General features: G+C 41.9%; 1 long non-coding RNA gene across 1 annotated transcript in view; it reads right to left on the reverse strand.

The window, feature by feature from the left end:
• LOC112550555 overlaps positions 1 to 13510 on the reverse strand; it is a 25101-nt gene that overhangs the window by 6787 nt on the left and 4804 nt on the right. Inside the window, exon 2 of the long non-coding RNA XR_003094463.1 lies at positions 2007 to 2118. This is a non-coding gene — a long non-coding RNA (uncharacterized LOC112550555). The remainder of the gene's footprint in view (positions 1 to 2006; positions 2119 to 13510) is intronic.

Genomic DNA, 13510 nt, shown 5'->3' on the forward strand with positions numbered 1-13510 from the left:
CTCTTGGAAAATAGAAGTCCCATTCTCTCAAAAACAGGATTTTTAGAACACATATATCTCTTGTGCTTTGAATTCTAATAATTCAAAAGCAATGTTTGCTATAAGCAGACTTTGAAGCTGATAACTAGCAGTGTATTTTTGTAAATGGACAATCAAGTTCTGAATTAGAAGGGTACATACATCTCATCTTTTTAGGTGAAGAAATACAAATAATAATATGACTACACATTTCATTAGGGTTGATATAGAACTGTGAAAATGCAGAATGTCACAAAGTTAAAGTGCACCAGGACTGATGGCTTGGGGATTAAAACCAATCTTCAGTAATATGAATGTGACACAGACCACCCCCCCAGAAAAAAATGCAAAACCTAAGTTACCAGAAAAAATAGCACTGAACTCCACAGAACACACATATGCTATTGCAATTATTAACTTTCTATTAAGGAACGAGTTACTGTACTTGTTTGTGGGCCCTACTATATTTGTCCTTAGGATTTCTTTTTGCAAAGACTGATGGTGCCAATTGCAAGGTTCTGAAATGCACTTTGAATTTGCTTACAGCTGAAATACAGATCTTTGACTATAACATCTGAAATGTTTGCGTGCGCGCGCACACACATTTCAGCAAGATGGATTTGATTTAAGTCAAATCTATTTAAATCACTGGTCAGGAAGCCTCGATTTAATCGCTGTTTTCTACAAAAAGTGCATTCTTGTTGTTTGATATCCTTTATGGGTAATCAGGTCTGTTATCTCTTATCTCCATATACAGCTGTCAACAAAGATGTTATCTCTGGAGACAACAAACTCTCCCTATGCCTGAAGAAGGGCGTTTGTGCTTGAAAGCTTGCAAAGAACACTTTTTCCAACTATTTAGTTAGTCTAATAAAAAGGATCACATCTACCCAAAGACCCTTTTCTGGCTATGATCTCTGGAGACACAAATCCAGTTTGAGAACTGAAACTAAGTACCACAGAGATGCTTAATGGGATCTTCTAGACTGAGCACTGAGTTCCATTGGGTAGAATGGTTTTCTTTAATCTGTACTAATCTACAGAGGAGCCTCTGGGAATCCCATAAGATTGAGCCCCTAATATACTCCATGGCCTGTTGTGACCTATTTATAAAACTTCTAAAACGATAACATGAACATATTGTCTCAAATAGTATATAATTAGAAGTTCCATGATGATATCTTTGACCTTTATCATATCTTAAATTAAAACTATCTTTATATAAGTTTTTTTAAAGCATCTTAACAAAAAAAATAAGATTAAATAAAAAATCTGATTTATTAATATTTTTTTTTTAATTGTTGATTTTTATCCACCCTGAAATACAAAGGAATGTGGCAGGGACACTAGGGTTCCTATGGTCTGAGAAGGATATTGGGGATCAAAAGTGTGGTAGAAGAAGAGGCGATTTATAGTGCTTAAAGTGGAAAAGCATAAATAAGGGGAGTAAAAAGGGAGTGAGACGAGAGGAAGAAAGCAAGCAGACAGGCAGGCATTTTTCAAACATATCTAAAAATTCAATGGGTTTATCCAAAACTATATGTGGGCCTCATTTGCCTCCCTTACAAATTAATGCACACTCTGTTGATTCAGTTTGATATACACTGTATTATTCCTATTTGCTTTAATAGGGTGCAGGAGTCAGTCAAGATCATCAAGGTAGTTATTTAGTTTTCTACCTTTCTTGTGTAAGAACAGCACACGATTGTAGATCTCACATTTTTGAATACTCTGTGAGAACTAAGTAATGTAATACTGCTATTTGAACGATATCAATATTATAGATTTGTTCTGAGGTTTATTATGGTAACTATTGTTTACTTGTGAAGCAATAAATGCTGCTCCACTATGAGGCTAAAAATGTTGCTTTACATGGCCATGACACACAAAATAAGAGAGTGAGATGGAAAGAAACTAATAAGATGATACCAACATCCAGTTATTTTGCTCATACTTTACTAAGACTTGGGCAGTCGTCATTCACTTACTTTATAAATAGACAAGAAATAGGACAGAAGTTGCATGTCCAGGTCTGATATTCCTCACTCTCAGAGAAATGTCACTCAGAGGGAAAGGGATGTATTTAGTAGCCGTGCTGGTCTGAGACAAAAAGAAGAGTTTTGCATCTATTCAGGTAAATGCATTCATACAATGTCACCAATACTAAAATACAGTGAATTAATGGTCCCCTGAAATGACCTCGTGCATTACAATGTTTTAATTAGCAAAAGAAAGAAATAGTAAAGTAAATAGAAGAATTGGGATTGTAAATACCAAAGAAGAGATCCCAGAAACAAAAAGCAAAACTAATTCTGTAAATATCTCTCAATATGTGACAGAGACAGGACAAAACAAAGAGCAAGGTTCATTTAAAAATTCTATTTAATTCCACTATACATGATGACAAAGAAAGGGACTAACTACCTGATATAAAGGTTTCACCTAAAAAAAACAGGAAACTTGCTGGTAAATAGCAAAGCAGCAGCAATAATTTCTCTTAATGGCAGGGGGGACACGCTAATGGACAGGCATAGTAGCTGTGAGCAGGATCTATTTTTACATCCTTCAGAAAAAAGCCTAAAGACCAGATACAAATTATTTAATAGGTATATTACCAGAATGGCTACAGTCCTCATCAAATTAGGGCTCCATTGTCCTAGCCGTGGCAAAGTACACAGCAAGCAGTCTCTGCATCAAAGATCTAAAAGTACAGATCATCAACCATCTGCGTTGCCTTTACAGAAGAGAGATTCCCAACAGTTTTCAGTGCATAGAACACCTCACTTCCCAATTGCTTGGATTTGTAATTATATTAGCTCCAAGAGGAGTAGTATACAAGTGCCTGTTCATTAAATTGATAAGAAGAGCCAGCGATAATAACTACTTGGATGCAGAGACAATTAAATGAAGTTACTTTTTCTTAAGTAGTACTGGGGGCACACTTCTGTGCCTGACTTCTCTCACTTATGTTTTATTCCATCATTCTCAACACATTATGTTCCCCTACCTCTCACCCTTTCCACTCAAAAGGTCATTTATCCACCAGGGCTTACTGTTAGTCTCCTTTCTCAATCAATTTTCCTTCTAAGCAAAACATATTCTTCTCCTCCCCGAGAATAAGTGCTAATCGCATTCATAATCAATATCTACCATAACAACACATTCTCCCCCACTGCAACTCAATTCTTCAAATTTCACCACAATTGTAATCACCTTCTTTCATTCAATAACAAATCAAAACTAATTTCCTCTCTACAATCAGCATCAATTCCGCCCCCCCTCCCCACACCAGAAAAAAATCAATTCTCCTCCACCCACACAGTTAAAGTGTGGTTAAAGCTGCTTATAACTATAATGACACTTGGTAAACTCAGGAAGTTCCTGGGCAGTAGAAAAACAATCGTTCTTAAATTTACTTTGCTGCTTTTGTTTTACATTGTTCTTGAAGTGCTCTCCCCTAACACCTTCACTACCTGGCTGTGGATCTAGTATACAGGAAAAGAATCCTGATTCTCAGGAAGTGCATGATAGCAACCTGAAAGAGGAGGGCTACTTCGTCCACTGGCTACAACTGAACCCTAAGTGAGAAAGGTAGGTCTTGGAGATGTTGAGAACAATTCTTCAGCTGATGCTCCCATATTTAGTGGGAGGAAGGACTGAAGATGCGCTAAAGCCAGAACGGGGGAGGGAGATGACTAAGAACAGCAGCAGCAAGATTTGGAAAGACTACTGTGTGGTTGTAAGGATATAAAGCATTATTATTATTTTAACCATAATCCAGAATCATAGGGATACACAGCACTTTAACCAACTTAAAAGGGGCCTTTGCCCCTACTCCCTCCTCCCACTTCCTCTTCCAAAAACTGGAGAACCACTGGTAACTGGTCCAATCCTGTAGGAATCACTGAGAAGAGTTTGCAGATCATAATTTGGAAACCTATTACAGAACTGTTTGACTCCATGATTAAAAGCCTGCCAAAATGTCCAACATGGGTCAAAACTACTACCCTTCTTCAACCAGTGACCAAGAAGGAAAGGAGAACTGGAGGCATTCAAAACACCTAGAGGTAACAAAATGATTTGATACTTAGGTTCCTCAAATGTTAACAGAATAGCAGCAGTTACTGTGGCTCAGATGGACTAGGGATTACATTAAAACACAGTAAACTATACATTTACAAGGCAATGATTACCTTCTTTGAATCAGAACTTTTGTCAAGCTCCATTTGCATGGAAATTAGAATTTGATGAAAAATGCACAAACATTTTTAAATTGTTATTTGTTAAAAGAAACTACCCTCAGTGTGACAAATGAAGAATAAGAAAGTAAGTTTATCAAAACATATTTTGCATATAAAACTAATTCATTAAACAAACAAAATATTATTTGTAATTAAAGAACTGAACTGATTGCACCTGGTCACTTTGTCCTTCAATAGCATATTTCATTTTCTCTCTCTCATTTTTTCTAATGGTAGATTAGAAAAGGAAAACAAGCTTTTATGCATCTTCAAGGTCTCCTTGATTACTCAATTTTGAATAAGCTGGTTATTGAACAAAACTAGTTGAATAAACTCAAATGAAAAAAGTATTCTCTTTGAACCTGTGCATAAGGTTGCCAAAAAGCTGGCTCAGTTTTTTGAAACAAAAACCAAAATAACACCCACCTACCCACCCAAAAAATAGCCAGACATATACTTACTCGTATTTTCTTTAAAACATTAATAGCAACATGCATTTCTTGAATATTACAATTTTATTTACATTTAAAATTACTTTAACAGATTCATATGCTCAGACTTTAAGATAAGTTTAATATATTTTTTTAATTTCAAAAGAAAAAATGTATTTTTTAATACTACAATATAGATTTATTTTATCTACCCTGGCTCAGAGGGAATATATTCTTCCTTCTACTGTAGCACCATTCTGAATGACAAGGGGACTGCTGCTTTCCCTGGTTCCTTATCTTTTTGATCCAATGTTTTAATTCGATGGATGCAGGGTACTATAAGTAGAATCTGCCCTCTCTGCCCCCAGCATTTCCTGTTGGTAACACCAGAGCGACAGGGAGAAAAATCAAAGCAACAGAATGTTTCTTAGCCAAAGGGGGTCTGCAGAAAGGGAAAACCTGAGAAATCCTATAACCTAACAAGATAATATGAAGTAGCAAATGTGTGTTACCAGAGTCATTCAATTTAGAAATATAGCTTTCGATATTACAAAAATGAACTACATATAACCCACAAGAGCACAATGACATTTCAAAAAGATCTGAAGTACAGTTATCTGGCTACTGTATAGCTCATGTGGCATCTCTAACCTAAGGCTGACTAGGAATGCTGCAATATCTGTGACTGAAGGAGCTTCTAAAGTGACCTTTCAGAGGCTCTCTTTCAAGAAGAACAATATTTGAACTCATCCTCTTGAAATTCTTTCAGACATAAGTTGATTTTGTGAAATTATAGCATCTGGTAGGCCACAGCAGTGGTATTAAGTAATGCAAAGCTGTAAAAGAGGTTTAACTAAAAGAAGTGATGAGTTAACAACTGAAAAATCCTTCTAATTGAAGCTGGAACTACAGAAATACAGAAAGTGAATGGGACTATGATGCTGATCCTGTATTTATGGATGCTTAGTAAAAAATAAAAAGTAGACTACTGATTTAGGCTCCTAAACAGAATAGTTATCTCAACATGTTTCCATGCAATTCTGATTTCCCTTCTCTTTTCTATGCAGAAACTCACACAATCACCCTAATTTATAAAACAACAATAATGAAAAAAAAACAATGTTGAAGTACACAGACAAGGAACTGCTCCCTCAAGAGCTCTTTCATTTGCGTAGGAAATAGAAGACATCATCAAAATCCTATTTGGGCTAAGTCAATACAGTAGTTGTAAAGTGTCCCTGCAGCACATGAAGACATACCCAAACCAGCTTGAGTGCCAAGGGCACTGACTGGCTTCTGCCTCTGAGTTTCTACACAAGACGCTTCAAGCTTGTACAGCTCCCACTGAAATCTATGCAGCCATGGCTTTCCTCATAACAACAGATGCTCAATTAAAGCTGGTTCAGGTTACATGTGGGGCTTGCCTACACTGCTTCCAACCATGCTCCACAGTGCTGCTATGAAAACACTCTGCCTACTCACTCCAGGTCTGTACCCCACAAATGCCAGAAACATGTAACATAATAGTTTGGCATGTGTCCAAGTCATGCCTAGCCTTGATTTCAGGCTTGTGTGTGCTGACTACAGCACGCCCACTGCCACTCTTAAAAATTGCTACCTGTAAATGGGCAGGGCTACTTACCATGCCAGGAAGTGAGGCAGACTCGCCCAACAAACATGGCAATCACAACCACAACTACAGTGAAGTCACAATGTTGGATGATTTTGTTTTCAGTTACAACAGAGCAAGTACATTAACTAGGACTGAACTACTTCTGATTAACCTTTTAGGTTACACTGTTTCTATGCCAGTAACCATCCAACTACTCTCACAGTGAAAAATTAGGGGTCATTTTCTTTAACAGCACCTTAAAGCAAGCACATAGTTGATTCTGCCTTTGATATTCATGTTAACTATAATGAGTGTTGTTTGCTCATCCTCCCAGAGAAAAAATACATGACAACAAAAGAATGAATCCAGCACTACAGACCTTACCTTACTGCTTTTCCAAGCCAACAAGACCACAATAAGTAAGGTTCCACGTTAAATTCCTGAGTTATAAAACTTAAACCATCAAGGAAAAAACCCCTGTGTACATACATATAAATGCACCTGTTAAAAAGTAGATTTTTTTCTCAATGCAAGGATCTGAAAATATGCTTTGAAACAAGACATTTTCAGTATGTATAAAATATTAGGGTTTTTTTTAATCACAACAGTATTACTGAACATTAAACATTTGCTAGTTGTGGGTATTTTGATTCAATATTAATCTTGATTCCATACAGGTAGAATGGAAACTTTTATAACTGGATAGCTTTTATATTTGGATAAAAACTAAGTTTACAACTGGTTTAACATCTGAAGATCACAGAATAACAGAATCATAAAATTAGAGTCGAAGGGACCTCAGGAGGTCATCTAGTCCAATGTTTCCCAAACAGCGTGCCATGGCATTTTGGGCTGGAGCCATGCCCCCCGCCTGCTGCCGCTACAGGCACAAACAGACAGGGAGTGTGGCTCTAGCCAGGGAGGGAGCATGGCTCCAGCCCAAAATGTTGTCTGGCTGGCCATGCGCCATGCCCCCCCCGGTCAGTGTCCGGCTGGCCGTGCACCACCCCACCCCAGTCGGTGTCCAGCTGGCCACGTGCCATCCCCTCCCTCCACTCCATGTCCAGTGTGCCGCGGTGTTTTTTTATTTAGATAAGTGTACTGCAAGGCAAAAAAGGTTGGGAAATGCTGATCTAGTCCAACGCCCTGCTCAAAGCAGGATCACCCCCAACTAGATCATCCCAGCCAGGGCTTTGTCTAGCCGGGTCTTAAAAACCTCCAAGGATGAAGACTCCACAACCTGTCTGGGTGACCTGTTCCAGTGCCAGTTCTTTACTGTGGGTTCCATTAAATATTTAGTTCAGATGTTACACGGTATATGAAAACTTTTGATTGTTCAATAGGTATCAAAAGAAAAAAAGAGACTAGTCTGTACTGCCAATGCCACAATTTATGCCAGTACTGCAATTGCAAACTATAAGAACAGAAATGCAAGCTGCAGATTTCAAAGACATTTTGAGATAAACTGTCAAATCTATGGATTAGAAGGGCTTCTCACAAGGTGAGCCTTCAAAACATCACAGGCAATGACTTCATAAAGTTGAAACAAGAGGAGTTCTCATCCTCTCTTTTTTGTTTCTTGAAGGTTTAAAAGTCTTGGAAAACTTATATCATTTTCTCCACCCTTAGATCTGTAAGCAATATAAAATGTTACCTGCTCTGTCCTTACTGGTGGTTTAGAGAACTGCAGTGGCGAATATATGAAACAAGCTGATAACTGAGCAGCTGTTGATCCCAACGCTCTGGTCCCCACACCACTTGTTAGCCCTGAATGTATATATGAGATGGAGCAAACATAGGGCACTCCATTCCCACATTAATTTGAATTTCTGGGCCTTTCTATCCCTTTCTATTTGGCCTTTGCTCTACATCACAGTATGAAGAGAGCTGCAGGTGTGATGTCCCATACAAGCAGATTTTATTTGTCTAATAAATAAAATAGTATAGTACCATATGAACACTCCAAAGGAGACTGAATTCACCATGTAAGGTTTGGAAAATGTCAGAATTCTTTAGAATTGGAAAATTCTACAGGCAAAGATACATTTGTAATGTTTTGTTCTTTCCTATCCAAAGTAATTTATGGTACCTCTTTAAACACCTTAGTCACTAATTACTTCACACACACAGACTGAGTCTACATGTCCGCTTTATTGCCAAGTAGACTAATTAGTTGCAGAGTAAAGCATCACCGTCTACATATGTAATGCTATTAGGCCACAGTAAACTAATGAACTACTATCTTATGATAGTTTCATAGTTGGTAGGGTCGGAAGGGACCTGAGCAGATCATCAAGTCCGACCCCCTGCCATGGGCAGGAAAGAGCGCTGGGGTCAAACGACCCCGGCAAGGTGTCTATCTAGCCCACTTTTGAAGACCCTCAGGGTAGAAGCAAACACCATTTCCCTTGGAAGTTGGTTCCAGATCCTAGCCATCCTGACTGTAAAGTAGTGCCTCCTGATATCTAGCCTGAATCTACTCTCCGGCAACTTATGGCCGTTATTCCTTGTTACTCCCAGTAGTGCTCGGGAGAACAGGGACTCTCCCATTGCCTGCTGGTCTCTCTTGGCCAGTTTATAGATGGCCACCAGATCCCCCCTCAGCCTTCTCTTCTGGAGGCTGAACAGGTTCAGGTCTCGTAGCCTCTCCTCGTAGGGCCTGCCCTGCTGCGCCCTGATCATGCGAGTGGCCCTCCTCTGGACCCTCTCCATGTTGTCCACATCCCTCCTGAAGTGCGGCGCCCAGAACTGGACACAATATTCCAACTGTGGCCTGACCAATGTCATACAGAGGGAGGATCACCTCCTTGGACCTGCTCATGATGCATCTGTGGATGCATGACAAGGTGCGGTTAGCCTTCCTGACTGCGTCCCCACATTGGCAGCCCATGTTCATTTTGGAGTCTATAATGACTCCAAGATCCTTTTCTGCCTCTGTGCTGATGAGAAGGGAGTTCCCCAGTCTGTAGGTATGCTGCTGGCTCTTCCTCCCCAGGTGCAATACCTTGCACTTGTCAGTGTTGAACCCCATCCTGTTCTCATCTGCCCACCCCTGTAAACTGTCCAGATCTAATTGCAGCTTGTCCCTCTCCTCCAGCATGCCCACTTCTTCCCACATCTTAGCGTCATCACGAATTTGAACAAGGTGCTTTTCACCCCTTCCTCCAAGTCGCTGATGAAGATACTGAACAGTGCAGGCCCGAGGACTGAGCCCTGGGGGACCCCACTGCCCACATCCCTCCAGGTTGAAAAAGACCCATCCACCACCACTATGGGTGCATCCCTCCAGACAATCTGCGACCCATCTGACTGTGTAGGCATTGACACCACAATCTCCTAATTTTTTAATGAGAGAAAGACTATGTTCACCGCGACATCTGCGTCCAAGGATTTTGTGACCTGGTCGTAGAAGGCCACCAGGTTGGTCTGACAGGACCTGCCTCTAATGAACCCATGTTGGTTGCCCCTTATCATACACTCCCCTGCTTGCCCCTCGCAGATAATTTTCTCAAAGAGCTTCCTCAGGACCGAGGCAAGACTAACAGGCCTATAATTTCCTGGGTCCTCTTTCCTCCCTTTTTTGAAAATGGGGACCACATTGGCTCTTTTCCAGTCCTCTGGCACCTCGCCAGAGCACCACGAGTGCTCGTAAAGCTGCGCCAGGGGTCCTGCAATGACTTCTGCTAATTCCCTCAGCACTCTGGGGTGGAGATCGTTAGGACCTGCTGATTTGAACATGTCCAGTCCCACCAGAAGTTCCCTGACTAGGTCCTCTCTGACCCTGGCCGTGCCTCCCCTGGGACCATCGGGGATCTGGGGGGGGGGAGGGGATGACCTGGTCCCTGCTCAGAAAAATGGAGGCAAAGAAATTGTTAAATAGGTTAGCTTTGTCATCTGGTGAGACCACCAGATTTCCAAGCGTGTCCTGCACCCAGAACCTTCTTTTTTACCCCCTATATATTTAAAAAAGGATTTCTTGTTATCCTTGATCCGGGTTGCTAGTCCCAGTTCCATCTCCACCTTGGCCGTCCTAACAGCCCCGCTACAATCCCAAGCAACGGAGGTATAGTCCTCCCTGGGGATGGCCCCTCCCTTCCATTGGGTATACATCTCCTTCTTAGCTTTGAGACGTTCCTGGATGCTTTTGGTGAGCCACGGGGGCTTTTGAGCACTCTTGCTCCCTTTGTTCCGTGTTGGGATTGCCACTCTTTGGGCCTGGAGGATTGTCTCCTTCAGGAACGATCACTCTTCTTGGACTCCCAACTCCCCACCCCTCCGGGACCTCAGTCCCTCCTTGACTAGTCTCCTTAGCTCAATGAAATCCGCTCTCCTGAAGTCCAGGGCTGCTGTCTTGCTGCAGGCCTTTGCCACCCTGTGCTGGATGGTGAATTCCAATAGGCAATGATCACTATCGCCCAGGTGATCGAGCACCCGCAGTCCCCTCACCAGGTCATCACTTGTGGCCAGGACCAGGTCTAACAAAGCATTTCCCCTGGTGGAACTGTGTACCTCCTGGGTTAGATGGAGGTCCTGTAACACAGCTGGGAACCTACGTGAGCAGTCAGACCTGGCTGACTGCTCTTCCCAGTAAATGTCCGGATAGTTTAGGTCACCCATGATGACCACATCCTTTGACTTAACTGCCTCTGTGAGCTGACCTGAGAATTCCTGGACTAGCTCTTCTCCCTGGTTGGGTGGAGTATTAACTGTGATTAAACACACATGTAGATGCTGACCATGGTCATAAATTGTGCCTGGTCAACCATAGCTCCACTCTTTCAGGACCCTCATGCCTCAGCCAGCCCCTCCACTGCCTGACGCCACCACCTAGAGCAGGGCAGGAGCAGCCCTGGTATAAACTGTTCTGCCCTGGCTCGAATTGCTGCTGTCCCAGGCACACATGTAGATACTACACCCAGGAGTAGTTTACAACCGCTCAAACTGCTCCAGCGTTTATTGCTTTGAATTAATTGCATGTGTAGAGGGGTGTAGGTTGTAAGTGTAGATGCACTTACAGGGCATATTCACTTTAATTCTGTTAAACCATTTTTTTTTCTGTACACTGTCCCCCAAAGTGAGTCCCTAACAGAAAAGTTGGTCCCAAAGAGACTTTTTCTTATCTGGCAGGCAGAGTTCTTTAAAGATACACGTCTCTGTGCTTGATTATCATCATCTGTCCTTCCTTAACAAATTCATCAAAAGAACTTCTTTCCTCAATTGCTCTAATGATTGTTTTCCAGTTCTCCATCTTGGAATTCTCTGCCATTAGTCAATTGGTAACATTCTGCCACTAATCTATATTGGCAAAGTCTATAAAACAGAGATACCAGATGAGGACTGACTCTGTTATTAGATACATGGATGAAACTGAGTGTTCCAGAGCGATGCAAACTTAAAGAGCAAATCCAACTGTCCAACTCGTGGCCCACATGTCGTATTTCATCTGTGGCCCTCTAGCTCCCAGTCCAAGCTGCCGCTGCCATTGAAATCTCTGGGCTCCCCCCTCCTTTCTCTGGCTTCTGCTTCCTGCACCTGGGGGTGAAGAATGGCAACAGATTTGAGAGGGCCAGTGGCCGGGCAGCTCAGGGAGACCTGGGACCCCATGCTGTGTGGCTTGGGGACACCGGAACAGTATAGGAGGGTCATACCCACCATGTGACATGGCAGTGGGGAAAACTTTTATGCATACATATAAGCATTTACAGGCCCAGGATCAGCACAATAAAAGGTTAACAGTGAATGCTCCAGGATAAAAAAGTTGTAAGAAACATAAGTACTAGATGTTTTGTTGCATAAACCAACCAAGACTAAACAGAATTAGGAAGCAAAGTTTGCTTAGCAAACCTCTGTTAGGACAGTTTATTACATATCAGTCCACTATAGTTACTTGTACTTTCTTCTGAAGTGAATATTTTTGGATATACAAAATGCACCTTTGCCCCAAAAATCAGCCCTCCAAAATAGGGGTGCACATATTAAGCAGAGGAGCTGATTTTCTGACTGGGATAGACACACCCTCTTTTAATTCCTGTTCTACAGTGTTACAGCTGTGGCATTATTATGCAGATAGATAAGGGAGTCAATTAACTTAATGGCTCGGTTCTTCGCTCCAGAGGTTTTAACAATCATCTCTTCTTTGTATAGTCTTGATATTCCCACTAATCAAGCAAACCTTTTTTAGAGCAATTTTGCTGCGTGGTAATTAGTCCAGGTCTCTCTCCTCCTATTTTGCAGCCCTGCAGACTATTTAGCTCTTTTAAAAAACATAGATCCATCCATGGAGGCCAGTCTTCAGCAGCAGCTAGAGTTTCAGCTTAGTTAAACAGGAAAGGGAGTTGAAGATTAGGCTCTGGCTCTGATGTATGTAGCTATAACTCTGGAAAAATCTTTTCTTCATTCTACCTTTCAAAAACAAAGATGGGTAATATATTCAGGGGCATGTTTTATGCAAGTAAATAAGGTATGTAGTACAGATCAACATCAGAGAAAGGGTACAAGAACAAATGGATAACTGGCTTAACCAGATACATTCAAAATTAAGGAAATAAGACAACTTTTTTTTTTCAGCACTAGCTTGGCCTAGTCCAGGGCTGTCTAACTTCTAAGCAGTTGGGGGCCAAATGCTCTGTGGGCCATAGCAATAGGGGCTGCATGCCTATGGGCTACACCAGAGCAAACAACAGCCCCCATCCCGGGCCACACACTGCATGGACATCCCTCTCACACACTGCACCACGCTGGGGCCCCTTCCACATCATTGCACCATGCACCTGTAATCCCCCACACTAGCGCACCACGTGCCCACATGATGCTAGACTCACCCTCAGCTCTCCCAGTCATGCCACACACTGCCCTGCCCTGCTCTGCCCCAGAGATAGGGGAAGGCAATTACAGCATGGGGAAAAAAACATGAAGATTCTGGCTACTGTTGCAACCACAGCAATGCAATGAGGAGGAGCAGCAGCTAGTAGGAGCCCAGGGACCACAACCTAATCCCTGACGGGCTGTACACTGCATGTCATTAGGGGTGCACTGATAGAGATTTTTTGGGCCAATACCGATGGCCAATTTTTAAGGAGCCATATCAGCCAATACCAATCTGATTCTGATATGCAGCCAGGCAGCTTGGAGACCAGCATTAGCCTGGTAAGTCTGCTGTGGGGGAAGGGGTGGTGGGGGGGGAAGGGGTGTGGCGGGGCAGAAGCAGG

This window comes from Alligator sinensis, unplaced genomic scaffold, assembly GCF_000455745.1.
Source record: "Alligator sinensis unplaced genomic scaffold, ASM45574v1 scaffold392_2, whole genome shotgun sequence".
In the NCBI taxonomy this organism is placed as follows: Eukaryota; Metazoa; Chordata; order Crocodylia; family Alligatoridae; genus Alligator; species Alligator sinensis.